Here is a 13,839-nt window from a genome sequence, read left to right as displayed (position 1 = left end):
TTAACCATTGAAACATAAGCATCTCCCATTACTTATTCTGAAAATGTAGGCACCCATTGGTGGTGAGCCTGCCTGTTAGTGAGCAAGGGTAGTTTTCATTTTATTGGAGCTTTGGTTCTGGTTATCAGTTTATCTGCTTCTCCCTCTGCAATCTGCTTTTTGCTCTGCAGTCTTTCCTGGAATAAAGCTGAGCAGTGGCAGAGCAAGTAGTCAAATGCTATGTTCACTCAGTGTGCTAGTCAGCAATCTGCAAAGTAGGTATGTGCTCACGGTGGTCCATTGAGGCATGGTGAGAAACTATTATGTAAGTTATACATACACACCAGGAAGTAATCTGTCTTTAGCAGTGATGTCATAAATACAAGATTTTGAAAATATTTTTGGGACTTCTCTACAATTAAGCTGGAGTTAATTTTGTGTTGCTATTACAAATACTTGATAGTCACCTTAGAAAGGCTTATTTTGGCTCAAAAATTTTGTGGTTCCAATCTATAATTGGGCAGACCTACTGTGGTAAGGCCTCCTATGTGGAGGATGGGGATGACATGATGGGTGTATGGTGTAGGAAAACTATTCACTTCATGGTCAAGAAAAATCTGGGGTCCTATTTTTCACTTCAAGGACACACCCTACATAACCAGAAGACCTCCCATGACACACCCTAAATAACCAGAAGACATCCCACTAGGTCTTACATTCTCATTTGCACCATCTCCAAGAAGCTAAGGGCTGAGTCTTTAAAACACAAGCATTAGGTGGACACTTAAGATCCAGTCTATAGCATTACTTTATGAACAGTAATATGCATATAAATTATTTGGGAGTTTGAAATGTAGCTTCAGATTCAATGAGGCTGGGGCTGCTGAGAATTTTTGAGTTTCTAATAGGTTCTATATTAACACATGTTTGGGTTTGGGGATTACTATTGGAGTAACACTGCTCTTTGTACTGCATTTGTGCCATAAGCTTCAAGTATTCAGTCAATATCTTAACACTGGAGGAATGAGAACAAGCAAAAGAAGATACATAGCTATTAGGCCCCTAAAAGTCACAGAAGATAGTCAAAGAGGTAGCTTAAACACTAGCACAGATTTATTTGGAAGAAAAGTCTACAGAGTTAGCCCTGGATGGTCAATTGAATAAACTATCTTTTAAGACACTGGTCAGTGTCTGTGACTATGTCCAGGGGGTCAGACCACTTCATCTGGAGGGCCCAATGAGATCCTATTCTTGCCTGAACAGGATGACCCCTGTCCGACCTGACTCCTGTGTCAGGGGACAGGCCACATGGGTGCACCTAGTGGAAGGCCTCTGAGGGACATTCCTCAGCCCCAGGTGCCCTTGCTCTGTGGAACTCCTGAAATGGACTCTGGAGTTTGTTCTACCAGTAAGTTTCTGCCTGTCATCATCATGTAAAAACATAAATGAGTTGTTTAAAACTCCCAAGAAACGTCATCAAGTTTTGGTGTTAGCAAAAACTTGAAAATTAACTACTGTTCCTCTTCAAAATAATGAAATAATCCCTTACGTTTTTGATAAATCAGATAATTTGATTACAATGAACAGCTTAATGAATTAAAACACCAGATTGGTTTTCTGTAATATCCGAGTTACTAATTCATTGGCAGAAATTTCTTCCTGTTGTCTGGCCTCAGTCCCTCCTGCAGTTAGAAATTTACTCTCCCCTTTTCCCTGGGAAAAGAATAGCCATGGGTACAAAACTGTGAAATCAGAAAACAAAACAAAATTATTGATAAATGGCAAAAACCTCCTGGTAAAGAAAAACCCCAGACAAAGGCTGACCAGTAGTCAGCTTTTGTCTCTTCCCCATCCTTGATAAAAAGCAAAAGAACATCACTCCCTCACTCAAGTTTTCCAAACTGGCAGCTTTGCAAAAGGCTATTGCCAACCTGAGGCTTATCACCAGCTGCATTAAATTGCTCTGTTAGGAGCTTATAATAAAAATAATTTCTAAAATAGTGTCAATAGCTTTGATAGTATTGATCATGCTGACCAAGTCAAGATTATGTTTTGCCTATGCTCCTGTGAGTCAAGGCTATGTTTCTGCCATGTTTAGCTTCTGTAACCTTGCTTGTTTGCCTCAATAACAAGGCCTTAAGCTCACCAATTGAAGACTACCGCTGAGTGGTCCCACTATGAGTGGCCTATTACAAATTATTACATATGATATTACCATAAAGAACAAATTAATTTAAAGGTCATATAACTGTAACTAATGAAAAATATGGCAAACCTGCCTTGCATGGCTTGTCTATATAACTCTATGTAACCTAGCCCTATAAAAACACATCCTAACCTGAGCTCAAGACTCTCCTACTTTCCCGGTGATAGGAAGTGGTCCCATGTGGTGGTAACAAAGTTCCTAAGTCCTTTAACTGGGTTTCATGGAGTCCCTTCTGGATCCGGGATATAATAGATGTAGGCACCAGTGAGATCCAGGACGCCAGGCCTTGAGCTAAGGGATTTTGGACTGGTGTCCAGAAGGGCCACTCCCTAGGAGATGGCTGTGGAGTGAAGTTCCTAGCAGGAACTTAGAACTCAAAAGCCTCTAGAGGTAAGTTGAAAAGCCTGGGCAGGTGTAGTAGAAGGGGTAGAGGGGAAGTGGGGCACAGCAGAACTCCCAGCCCTGGAGGAGATTGGGATGCCTCTCTCCCCAGTGGAGGCAAATTAGGGTTCTTAACCTGGACTCTGGCCTCACTTGGGTTGTCTCATTTGTTCTGTCTGTGTCTGTTGGAGGTGCCTTCTGGTGCTGTTTGCTTAGGTCTGTCTGACCATTTGGTTTGTGTGGCCACCTGTCTGTGTCTGTTTTACTTGACATTTCTGTCTAAATGTCTGAGAACCACAAGCATTGGAGAAAGGGATGAGATGGAGAATTTCCTGTCAAACCAATGTCCCCAACACCAGATGTTGGAGAAATTGTGGGATGAGGTGGAGAATCTCCTCTCAAACTTGGGTCTCCACTCTGGTGCTGATAAAATGCCAAGGGCAAAGCTTATTTGGCCCAAGCAGGAAAAGTAAGAAACAACTTCTGTTTAAGCTAATTCTGAGATCACTGATTGCTTTCATTTTACAGAAATGCACCAAACTTATTTATCCATTATTTTTGGAAATGCTTTTAGGTCCCTTTTCTTATTTTCAGGAAAAAGCCAGGGCATATGAATAGTTACCCAAGGTCATCTCTGTACTCTCTGCCAGGTAGATTGGCCCTCCCTTAATGTAAACTGGTTGCAGGAGAGCTCCTCTAAACTAACCCCTCTCCTCTAGGTTCAGAGAGTTATTTGGGGGCTCTCAGTCACTGAAATCAGGTCCCCTAAATGCCAGAGCTCACCATTCTCTGAAAAAAACCCAGACAATTATTCAAGTTATTAGAATCTATTTTTGTTCATTTGGACATCTCTGGGGGAATAAAAGTTCCAGCTCTGTCTGGGCCTGGTCATAGACCTGCTCTGTTTTGTCCATGTTGCAACAGTCAAGAGGTGGGCATGCAACGACAAATGCTAGAGGGGATGTGGAGAAAGAGGATCCCTATTACACTGCTGGTGGGAATGTACACTCATACAACCACTTTGGAAAGCAGTCTGGAGAGTCCTTGGAAAGCTAAAGATTGACCTCCCTTATGACCCAGTCATACCACTTCTAGCCATCTACCCTGAATAACAGGAACCAATATACAAGGACACGTGCACCTCCATGTTTATTGCAGCCCTGTTCACAATAGCTAGGATATGGAAACAACCCAGATGCCCCACCACAGATGAATTATTCCAAAAATTGTGGTATCTATACACAATGGAATATTATGCAGCCATTAGAAATGACAAAATAATGGCATTTGCAGGGAAATGGATGGAGCTAGAAGGAATCATGTTGAGCGAGGTAAGCCCAGAATGAAGAGACAAATGGTACATGGTCTCCCTGATAAGTGGATGATAAATCCAAAATGTTAGGTGACACGACAAAACTAACAGGACTTAAGAAACAAAGAACTCCCACTCATCTGGTTGAACCACTACTAAATATCCCCATGCTGCTGATCACATATATGGTATATAACATGTGAACACCGTTATATGTTACAGACTGTGATAGGCAATTTGCTCCAGGAAAGTTAGAATGAACTTGTGACTTTAAATGAGCATCATTATTCCACAATACTGTGAAATTCCAGAAATTATGTAATCACTTAATCACAATCAAAAAAAAAAAAAAACCTGGGGGAAGGTAGGGAGGGAGGGCATGGTAGGGGGAAAACAATGGAGGGGGTAACAATGTTCAAGAGGAAGTGTACTCATTACCTCACTCATGTAACTGTAACCCTCTGTATAGTATCTTTACAATAAAAAAAAAAAACCTAAAAAAAAAATGGCAACATTTAAGGATCTTACCAAACACTAAAAAAAAAAAAAAAAAAAAAAGAGGTGGGCATGGAAGGTTGTTCGACCTTACAAGCTTCAGGCTCCATTTTCCTGCAGAGGCAGCTGGAGGTGAAGGCATAGACAGTTTGAGCCCAGTTTGGACATTTGGCTTGTCCGAACAGTTAAAAAAACTTGTAAAATGCTCTTGTCTGAAAAAAAATGGATAAAAGATAGGCCAGTTCAGTTTCAGGTGACTCCCACCTAGCCTTCCTCCAGCTGAAGGTATTCACAAGGCCAATTCGTAACATGCCTTGCTAAACAAGCAAGCCCTGGGTAAATGAAGCTCAGCAAAGGCACTCTGTTTCACAAATCTTAAATCTTTAGATCAAGATTCTGGAAATGTAAGACTGATTTTAATTTTTGTGCACTTTAAAGTTTGTGTGAGTATGTTGGAGCATGTGCAAGATGAAAATCAGCATGTTGTAAAAAAAAGAGCTTAAACTCTAAGGAAGGTCATCAGATTAGGATGCCAAGTGTCTTAAAGGATTATTGTATTGTTTTAAATAGGAAGTTTAGTTAAACTTTCTAAGAATTCTTTAATTTACAAATCAAAATCTGTATTTTAAAATTCGGTATTTTAAAATGCAAAGGCTGTTTACACTGTAATCAAGTTATCTGACTCAACGAAAAGACATTGGCTGTTTGGAATTTAGTTCCCTCTGCTAAAACTTGGGGATACTATTAGAAATTTAAATATAAAGGTTTATTTAACACTGCCAAAGATTTTACCTGTTCTGTCTGTCTAAAACTATTTCATTCAAGAACCAAGAGAAAAAAAAGGAAAAACGTAGATTCCAATAAAAGACCTATTTTTAGAGGTGAGGGCTGTACAGGCAGAAGTGCAGCTCAGCCAGTCATGCCTAGGGTGGGACAGGCCCTGGGGGGAGTCCATGCATGATAGAAGAGAGCAAACTGTCACAAAGGCAGCTCAACTAACCCTAAAGAGTTGGGTGCATGTCCATTCCTTAGGAGGGGCCGTGTGGCCTATCTTTGTCCTGTCCCTTTCTCTTGCAGATAGACACTGGAAACATAATGGTAAAAATGAGTGATGTCATGATCTGATTGGTATTCCTAAAACTGCCACTTGGATGTATTAACATTGAAAAAGCCTTAAAAATATGGTTAGAAAGTTTATCAGTATGTGATTTGCTTTCAATGATATTCTGCAATTGGATATTTTTATTAAAAGGCATATAGGTGGGCTGGGAAGGTGGCTCAGTGGTAGTGCACTTGTCTTGCATGCATGAGGCCCTGGGTTTGATTCCTCAGCACCACATAAGCAGGAAAAAAAGCCGGAAGAGGCACTGTGGCTCAAGTAGTAGAGCTTTAGCCTTGAGCTGAAGAGCTGAGGGACAGGGCCCAGGCCCAGAGTTCAGGCCAATGACTAGACCCCCCCCCAAAAAAAAAAAAACTATAGGTGTTAATTCTAGCTTCTTGGTACAGTGCTGGTGATTAATTCTTACATTAACAAAAAATGGTCATTTGAGTTCAAAAGTTTTTAATGTATATCTGTTTTAAAATGAGCAGCCAAGAGGAAATGAGTGGTACCTAGCCTCAAGCTTTCAAAGGATTCTTCAAAATGCAAATAAAAAATAAAATATAAAATGATAAAGCAGAGATTAATAAAAGGCTTAAAAAATTAGGATTGGTAAGTCTTTAGCCCACTTATTTCTTGGGCAGTTGTTTCTTTGAGCTTTGTTGTTGGGGGATTTAATTTTTTGAGTTCCAGGTATATTTTAGATATGAGACCCTTGTTGGACTGAAGGTGGCTCAGTGGTAGAGTGCTTGCCTAGCATGCTTGAGTCCCTGGGTTCGATTCCTCAGCACCACACTTTCAGCCCCTAATAAGTTCTAGGTAGACCATGCTTTAAAAAATTATTTCTAATGACCATCTTTGTTGCTTTTAATTGGAGTAAACATGGCCTTTTGTTTAGACTTGTTGATCTGAGAACTGAGGTTCACAGCCAGCCTGAACAGAGAAAGGTCCCTGTGATATTATCTCTAATTGGTCAGCAGAAGAGTTGCTTTGGGGTTCAAAGTGGCAGAGTGCTAGCCTTGAACTCAGGGCCTGAGCACTATCCCTCATCTCTCCAGTTCAAGTCCAGTGATTAAGGAAAATGCCAAGGTGTATGTATCCCAGCATGGAGAAAGACACTCCTGGGACCCTGGCAATGATGAAACATCCAGAGGCAGTTACAAGCCACTGCTCGGGTGGCAGAGATGGTATCAGATCCTATTTCACCCTTCAAAAATTGAGGGGCTGGGAAGGTGGCTCAGTGGTAGAGCACTTGCCTTGCATGCATGAGTCCCTAGGTTCGATTCCTCAGCACCACGTAAGCAAAAAGAAAAAAGCGGGAAGTGGCACTGTGGCTTAAGTGGTAGAGCACTAGCCTTGAGCTGAAGAGCTGACGGACAGCACCCAGCCCCAGAGTTCAGGCCCCACGACCAGACCCCCCCACACACACAAAAAATGATCAGAGCCAGGAAGTCATGGGAAAGTAAATTGTAATCTTGCCTTTCTAAATGTCTGTCTGCTTCATAACTGGGCAAGAATGTGCCAGTCATCTAAGTGGGTTGTAAAATATGGGGGATAGTTTAAATCCCCAAATTAGGACTTTGAGCAGATATAGGGCGTAACTGTTGGAGACTTCTTACATTACAGAAGGGGTTCATTTTACCTAACATCATCTTATCTGATCTTTTCGGGTTGTCTCAGACATATACTAGTTATTGCAAATAAGGGAAACCATGGTGAAGAGCAATAGTAACTCCATTTTAAGATCAAACCCCCTGAGCTGTGCTGCCCTCAGAGTAACTCCCAAAGAGCCATGCTGCCCTTAGAGTAACCCCCAAAGAGAAAGTTGTTGGAAAAACCCCAGGTTGCCACCAACGCTGCCCATTCTTAAGGAACAGAACAGTTGCCTAAATGTTTCATCAGAAAAAGGGAAGTTGAGCAGGGTGGACTTAAACCCCCTGAACTTGTAAACTTGCTTGTGTGGAAACCCCCTAAACTTGTTTGTTTGATACTACAAAAACTGTGCTAATTATGTGCTCAGGGACTCTTAGCATCACGGGTTATTGAGTACGCCGAGGACCAAGCTCAAGCTTGCAATAAACGACTCTTTGCAAACAGCAAAGAGTGGTCTGTGAGGGGCATCCGAAATCGGGTACTTCAATAGGATCTATGTTTCTTTGGGCCCGGCTTACTTCACTAGATAAGGACACAAGTGTTTTTTTTTCTTTCTTGCTATTGTTTCTAAAATATTTATAAGGTGATACTTTTGTTGCATTGTATGTCTCTTCCCCCACAGTATAACCCCTGTTTTCACTGTATTTGATGTTGGTATACTTTGGGGAGGGGAAGGGAAAAAAAAAACAAATTGTTTAGGGATACAGGTGGACCCATTGCAACAATGAGATGTACAAAATCCTATGTTGAAAAACAAACTTTACAACTTTGGCGCCTGGGGTGGGGATGTAGTTGTGGAGATGGGAGGGGAGCGATGGGAGGGGAAAAACAAAGGAGGAGGCAACAATGCTTGATAAGAAATATACTCATTACTTTGCTTGTGTAATTGTAGCCCCTCTGTATATTATTTTCACAATAAAACTTTATATATAAATATATATAATATATATAAATATATATATAATATATATAAATATATTATATATATTATATATATATATTATATATATATATATATATATATATATATATATATGAATTACAGAAGGGAACAGCCCAAGGAAAAATTCAGAACTCTTACAGAAAAAAAATGATTTCATGTACATAAGAAAAAACATGGGGAATGAAGTAAGGAGGTCAGATTTGCTGGTGCCATGTTGGCCACATGGTAGATGATAGGGTCTGGTATCTTGTCTTCATGCTGGGGGAAGGAAAATGCCTCCACCCATCATCTGACTCCCAGGTGATTGATATGCCCAGATCCCTGGAGACAGGGTCAAGCACTTGGCTGATAGAAATTACCAGTCCCAGGCACTGGACTGGCAGATTTAGTAACCTGTGCACCTGTCCCCTGCTGAGACCCTATTTAGGCCCAGCCCAGCCCAGCCACCATTATGCCATGCCACATTTGTCTCTGTGATCATGTCTTGTCTTCTGGCTCATCTCCAGTCATCATGGCATCACAATTCACCTCTCCATTGGAGTTGAATTGCTTTGTTGGTATTGTTTTTGTTCTTTCTTTCCTCTCTGGCCTGTTTCTTAACCGTGTTTTGTATATTTGGGAGCTTCAGGCCTTTGTAAATATGGGTGGCTAGCAGCCTGCTAACTGTGTAATCAAGACTCCAATATTCCATCTCCTAAATGTAGCTTCTAGGATGTTTCACCTTAGAATATGCCTAGTGAAGAACTTCTTCAGTCTGTGGGCTTTCTATTTATCTTGCTAGCTATGTCGTTTGCCAGGCAGAAGCTCTGCAGTTTAATGCAGTCCAAGTTATCCAATCTCTTTTTGATGTGTTGTGATTCCAGGCCTTTATTAAGAAAGTTTTGACCCGTGTCATTGAGCCCTTGTGTTTGCCCTATTCCTCCCTGTAATATTTTCCAGATATCTACTTTTACCTCAAAGTCTTTGATCCATTTGGAGTTGATTCTGGTTGCAGAGTTCTATACAAAGATCTAACTTTAGTTTAGAAAGACATTTTTTAAAACAAAAACACAGATTTCCTTTTTCTAAAATCAACTCTTGGTTCAACTCTTGTTTTACATTGTTTATATTCTTACACTGATTTATACTAGCAGATAAATGCATTATAAATTTGTTTGCTTTGTATTTACAACATTAAGAAAATGTTAACTAATTTTCTAAATTTTCCTTACTACAGACCTTGGGAAGCTATTTGCATTCTTTTTAAGTAGCATTTCTTAAAATTTCTGAGCATACAGATGAACTGTGGGCCTCTTTATAAGCTAGTGTATTTGTGAAAGTGTTTCTGTAAGGTACAAGTTCTGAGTAATCATAGTTTCTTTTGTTCTTGTGCTTTATCTCCTTTGGCATTTCCTTCAGTTGATGGAAACTATGGGAAGCATAAATACAAACTATCTTCAGTGTATTTCTTAAATCTGGCTCCAAAACTTGACATCCAAAAGCAACTGTGATTTGGATCCACATCTCTTCTTCTGAGACAGGGCAGGTATCAGAATTGGGAAATAAAAATCTCATACTGAGTAGGTAGGACCAGAAGTAAGAAGTCTTTGTAGATGGCAATACTACCAAAGGCAATCTACAAATTCAGTGCAATACCTATCAATATCCCAACCTCATTCTTCAATGAAATAGAAGAAGCAACCCTAAAATTCATATGGAACAAGAAAAGACCCCAAATACCAAAAACAATCCTTAACAGAAAGAATAGAGGAATATCAATACCAAATTTCAAACTACTGCAAAGCCATAGTAATCAAAACAGCTGGGTACTGGCAAAAGAACAGACCTGAGGACCAATGAATTGAACTGAAGACCCAGAAATGAACCCACAAACCTATTGCCACCTAATCTTCAAAGAGGGAGCTCAAAATTGAATGGAAGAAAGATGGCCTCTTCAGTAAATGATACTGGCAAAATTGGTTAAATGCCTATAGGAAATAAGGCTAGATCTTTATATACCACTCAAGTCTTTGTTCCATTTTGGAGTTGATTCTGGTGTATGAAGTCAAAGGAGACACCCTGAAAACATTACACGAATAGGAGAACTCTAGGACTCCTTGGCACAGGCCAAAATTTTCTTAGTAAAGACCCACAAACACAACAAATCCAAGAAAGTTTCGACAAAGGTATTGCATGAAACTGCAGAGCTTCTGCATGGCAAAGGACATAGCAAGATCAACAGAAAGCCCATTGATTGGGAGAAGATCTTCACTAGCCATACAATGAACAAGGGCCTCCTATGTAAAATATACGTAGAGCTCAAAAAATTAAATCCTCCAACAACAAATCCTCAACCTCCTGATTAACAAGTAGGCTAAAGACTTAGAGTTCTCTGAAGAAATAAGAATGGCAAATAGACACATGAAGAAATGTTCAACTTCTCTGGCTATAAAAGAAATGCGAATCAAAAGAGCATTGAGATTCCACTTCCCCCTAGTTAGAATGGCTAGAATCAAGAAATCTAATAACAGATGCTGGAGGGGATACCTCCAAAAGGGAACCCGACTATATTGTTGGTGGGATTATAAACTTGTTCAACTACTTTGGAAAGCAATTTAGAGATTCCTAAAAAGACTACACATTGAGCTCCCCTATGACCAGCAATCCCACTTTTGGGCATTTACCCAAATGATCACAAACAAGGCCATACTAAAGTTACCAGCAAAACTATGTTTATCCCAGCATTATTCACCACAGCTAAGATATGGAACCAACCCAGATGCCCCTCGGTAAATGAATGGATCAAGACAAAATGGTATATATATATGGTATATATATATGTATATATATATATGTGTATATATATATATATATATATATAGTGGAATTCTATGCCTCCATCAGAAACAATGACATTGCCCAATTTTTTAGGAAATGGAAAGACTTGGAAAAAATTAAGTGAAGTAAGCCAGACTTAAAGAAACATAGGTCTCTTGTTTTCCCTTATCTGCAATAACTAATATGTCTAGGACAAGTAGAAGAGGTCAAAAGCTACATAAATGTGAGCATATAACCTGATGCTAAGCAAAATGAATCCTAAGATAGGGCCACAAGTGGTTTTATCATTCTTGATGTAGTTTTTAATGTACTTATAAAAGAAACAGAAAAATCACATAGTACATTGTATATTCTTCCCCCATGGTATAATTCCTGTTTTCACTGTATTTGATTCTGATACCCTGAATCTTGTATATATATTCTTCTAATTTGGGGAGGGGAAGGGAAATAATAAAATGCTGAAATAAGGATACAGGTTGACCCACTGTAACAATGAGATGTGCAAGATACTATGTTGAAAAGGAACGTTACAACTTTGGAGAGGGAGGAGGGAGGATTTGGGGAGGAGAGAAAGGATAGATGGAGAGGGGGGAAGGAGTATTTGCAGAGGAAAGGATAGTGTGGGAAAACAAAGGAGGGGGTAACAATGCTTGATAGGACATGTACTCATTTACCTTACATAATTGACAACAATGCTTGATAGGACATGTACTCATTTATCTTACATAATTGTAACACCTCTGTACATTATCTTTACAATAAAAAACCATAAATGTCTTTGTAGAGGTGGAGACCAAGCTTGTCTTTAGGAAGCCCCAAGAAAAATGTGGACTCTATAGAGGTGTGTGTTGGGGAAGAGTGTGGAAAAGATTGTCTACTGCAGTGCTGACCAAAGCTTTATATAATGTACCTGGAAGTACAAGGGTTTTCTACTGTTCTTGGTGTTCAGGCGGTGCTGCGGGAGCAGTGCAGAGCAGCTGCCAGTTCCAGCATGTGGCATCATGGACATGAAGGGGCTCATTAAGGAGCTGGACCAGTGGATAGAATAGCTGAATGAGTGCAAGCAGCTAACCGAGTCCCGGGTCAAGAGTCCCTGTGAGAAGGCTAAGGAAATCCTGACAAAAAAATCCCATGTACAAGAGGTTCCATGTCCAGTCATTGTGGAGATGTGCACGAGCAATTTCACAGTCTCATAGAACTGTTTAGAATTGGTGGGAAATCACCAGATACAAATTACTTGTTTATGTGAGATTATGTTGACAAAGGATATTATTCACTTGAAACAGTCATACTGCTTCCAGCTCTTAAGGTTCCTTACCATGAATGCATCACCATTCTTTGAGGGAATCATGAGAGCACACAAGTTTATGGTTTCTATGATGAGTGTTTAAGGAAATATGGAAATGAAAATGTTTGGAAAAACTTCACAGATCTTTTGACTATCTTCCTCTCACGGCATTGGTGGATGGGCAGATCTTCTACCTACATGGTAGTCTCTCAGCATCCATAGATACACTGGATCACATCTGAGCCTTGATCACCTACAGGAAGTTCCCCATGAAGGGTCTGACTTGCTCAGATCCAAATGATGGTAGTGGTTGGGTTATATCTCCTCAAGGAGCTGGTTTCACCTTTGAGATATTTCTTAGACATTTAATCATGCCAGTGAATGGGCTGACATTGGTGTCTAAAGCTCATCAGTTGGTGATGGAGGGATGTAACTGGTGCCGTGACCAGAATATAGTAATGATTTTCAGCGCTCCTATTGTTTTTTTTTTTTTTTTGGTCCGGTCATGGGGCCTGAACTCTGGGCCTGGGTGCTGTCCTTCAGCTATTCAGCTCTTCACCTCAAGGCTAGCACCCTATCACTTGAGCCACAGCACCACTTCTGGCTTTTTTCTTTTTGCTTTTTTTTTTTCTTTTTTCTTTTTGTGGTGCTGAGGAATCGAACCCAGGGCCTCAGGCATGCAAGGCAAGCGCTCTACCACTGAGCCAACTTCCCAGCCCCTCAGCGCTCCTATTGTTATCTTTATGGTAACCAAGCTGCAATCATGGAGCTTAATGGCATTCTAAAATATTCTTTCTTGCAGTTTGATCCAGCACCTCATAGAGGTGAGCCACATGTACTACTTTCATGGTATCTGAAGCCTCAGACTGCACATCTATGTTTAGTGATGTGCTCTCAGCTACAGAACCAGATCTCACAGCTGAATCTATAGTTTGAACATCCTCATTTTCTCTAGGAAGGATTTTTTGGAGAAATTTCAAGAATGATTTTTCTTGTTCTTTAAGCTGATCTATTAGATTAGTAAATGCTCAACATTAACAGATCTTTCATTTTTTCCCACAATATCTTGGATTTGATAATATAGTCAGGAACTTGAACAAGCCTACACCAAACTTGTTCTTTTCTGATGAAAAGAATTCTATTTGCCTTCTTCTGTTGGCCCCTCAATCCATGCTGTTAAGTAGATTGTCAACACACTCACTGCTCCAGTTGAGTAAATCCTGATTGTTCAAACTTTTGTCAAAAGGAACTCCTCCTGTGGCCATGTTGGCTTTCACAAATGTCTTTCTCGGTCAGTCAGTGCTGAAGTCCTGGCCGAGGGTATGATCTCTGGATCCCGCCTCTCCCGGTGCCTCTGACGACCATTCATCATGATTTTTCTGTGTGAGGTGCAGTTCAGTGCCCAGAAGGATGATGAATGCTGACATGGATGGAGTTGATGCAGAAAATCAGGTGGAACTGGAGGAAGAAAACACGACTTATTAATCAAGTGTTGGAACTTCAACACACACTTGAAGATCTCTCAGCAAGAGTAGATGCAGTTAAGGAAGAAAACCTGAAGCTAAAATCAGAAAACCAAGTTCTTGGACAATATATAGAAAACCTCATGTCTGCTTCCAGTGTTTTCCAAACTGACACACAAAGCAAAAAAGAAAGCAAAGAAAAA

General features: G+C 40.2%; 1 pseudogene; it reads left to right on the top strand.

The window, feature by feature from the left end:
• Positions 1 to 11,886: 11,886 nt before the first annotated feature.
• Positions 11,887 to 13,531, top strand: LOC138804262 (serine/threonine-protein phosphatase 2A catalytic subunit alpha isoform pseudogene; annotated as a pseudogene).
• The last annotated feature ends 308 nt before the right edge of the window (positions 13,532 to 13,839 follow it).

Source organism: Dipodomys merriami, unplaced genomic scaffold (genome assembly GCF_024711535.1).
Source record: "Dipodomys merriami isolate MVZ:Mamm:240054 unplaced genomic scaffold, mDipMer1.0.p SCAF_36, whole genome shotgun sequence".
NCBI lineage: Eukaryota > Metazoa > Chordata > Mammalia > Rodentia > Heteromyidae > Dipodomys > Dipodomys merriami.
This window is presented reverse-complemented; position numbering and strand designations above follow the sequence as displayed.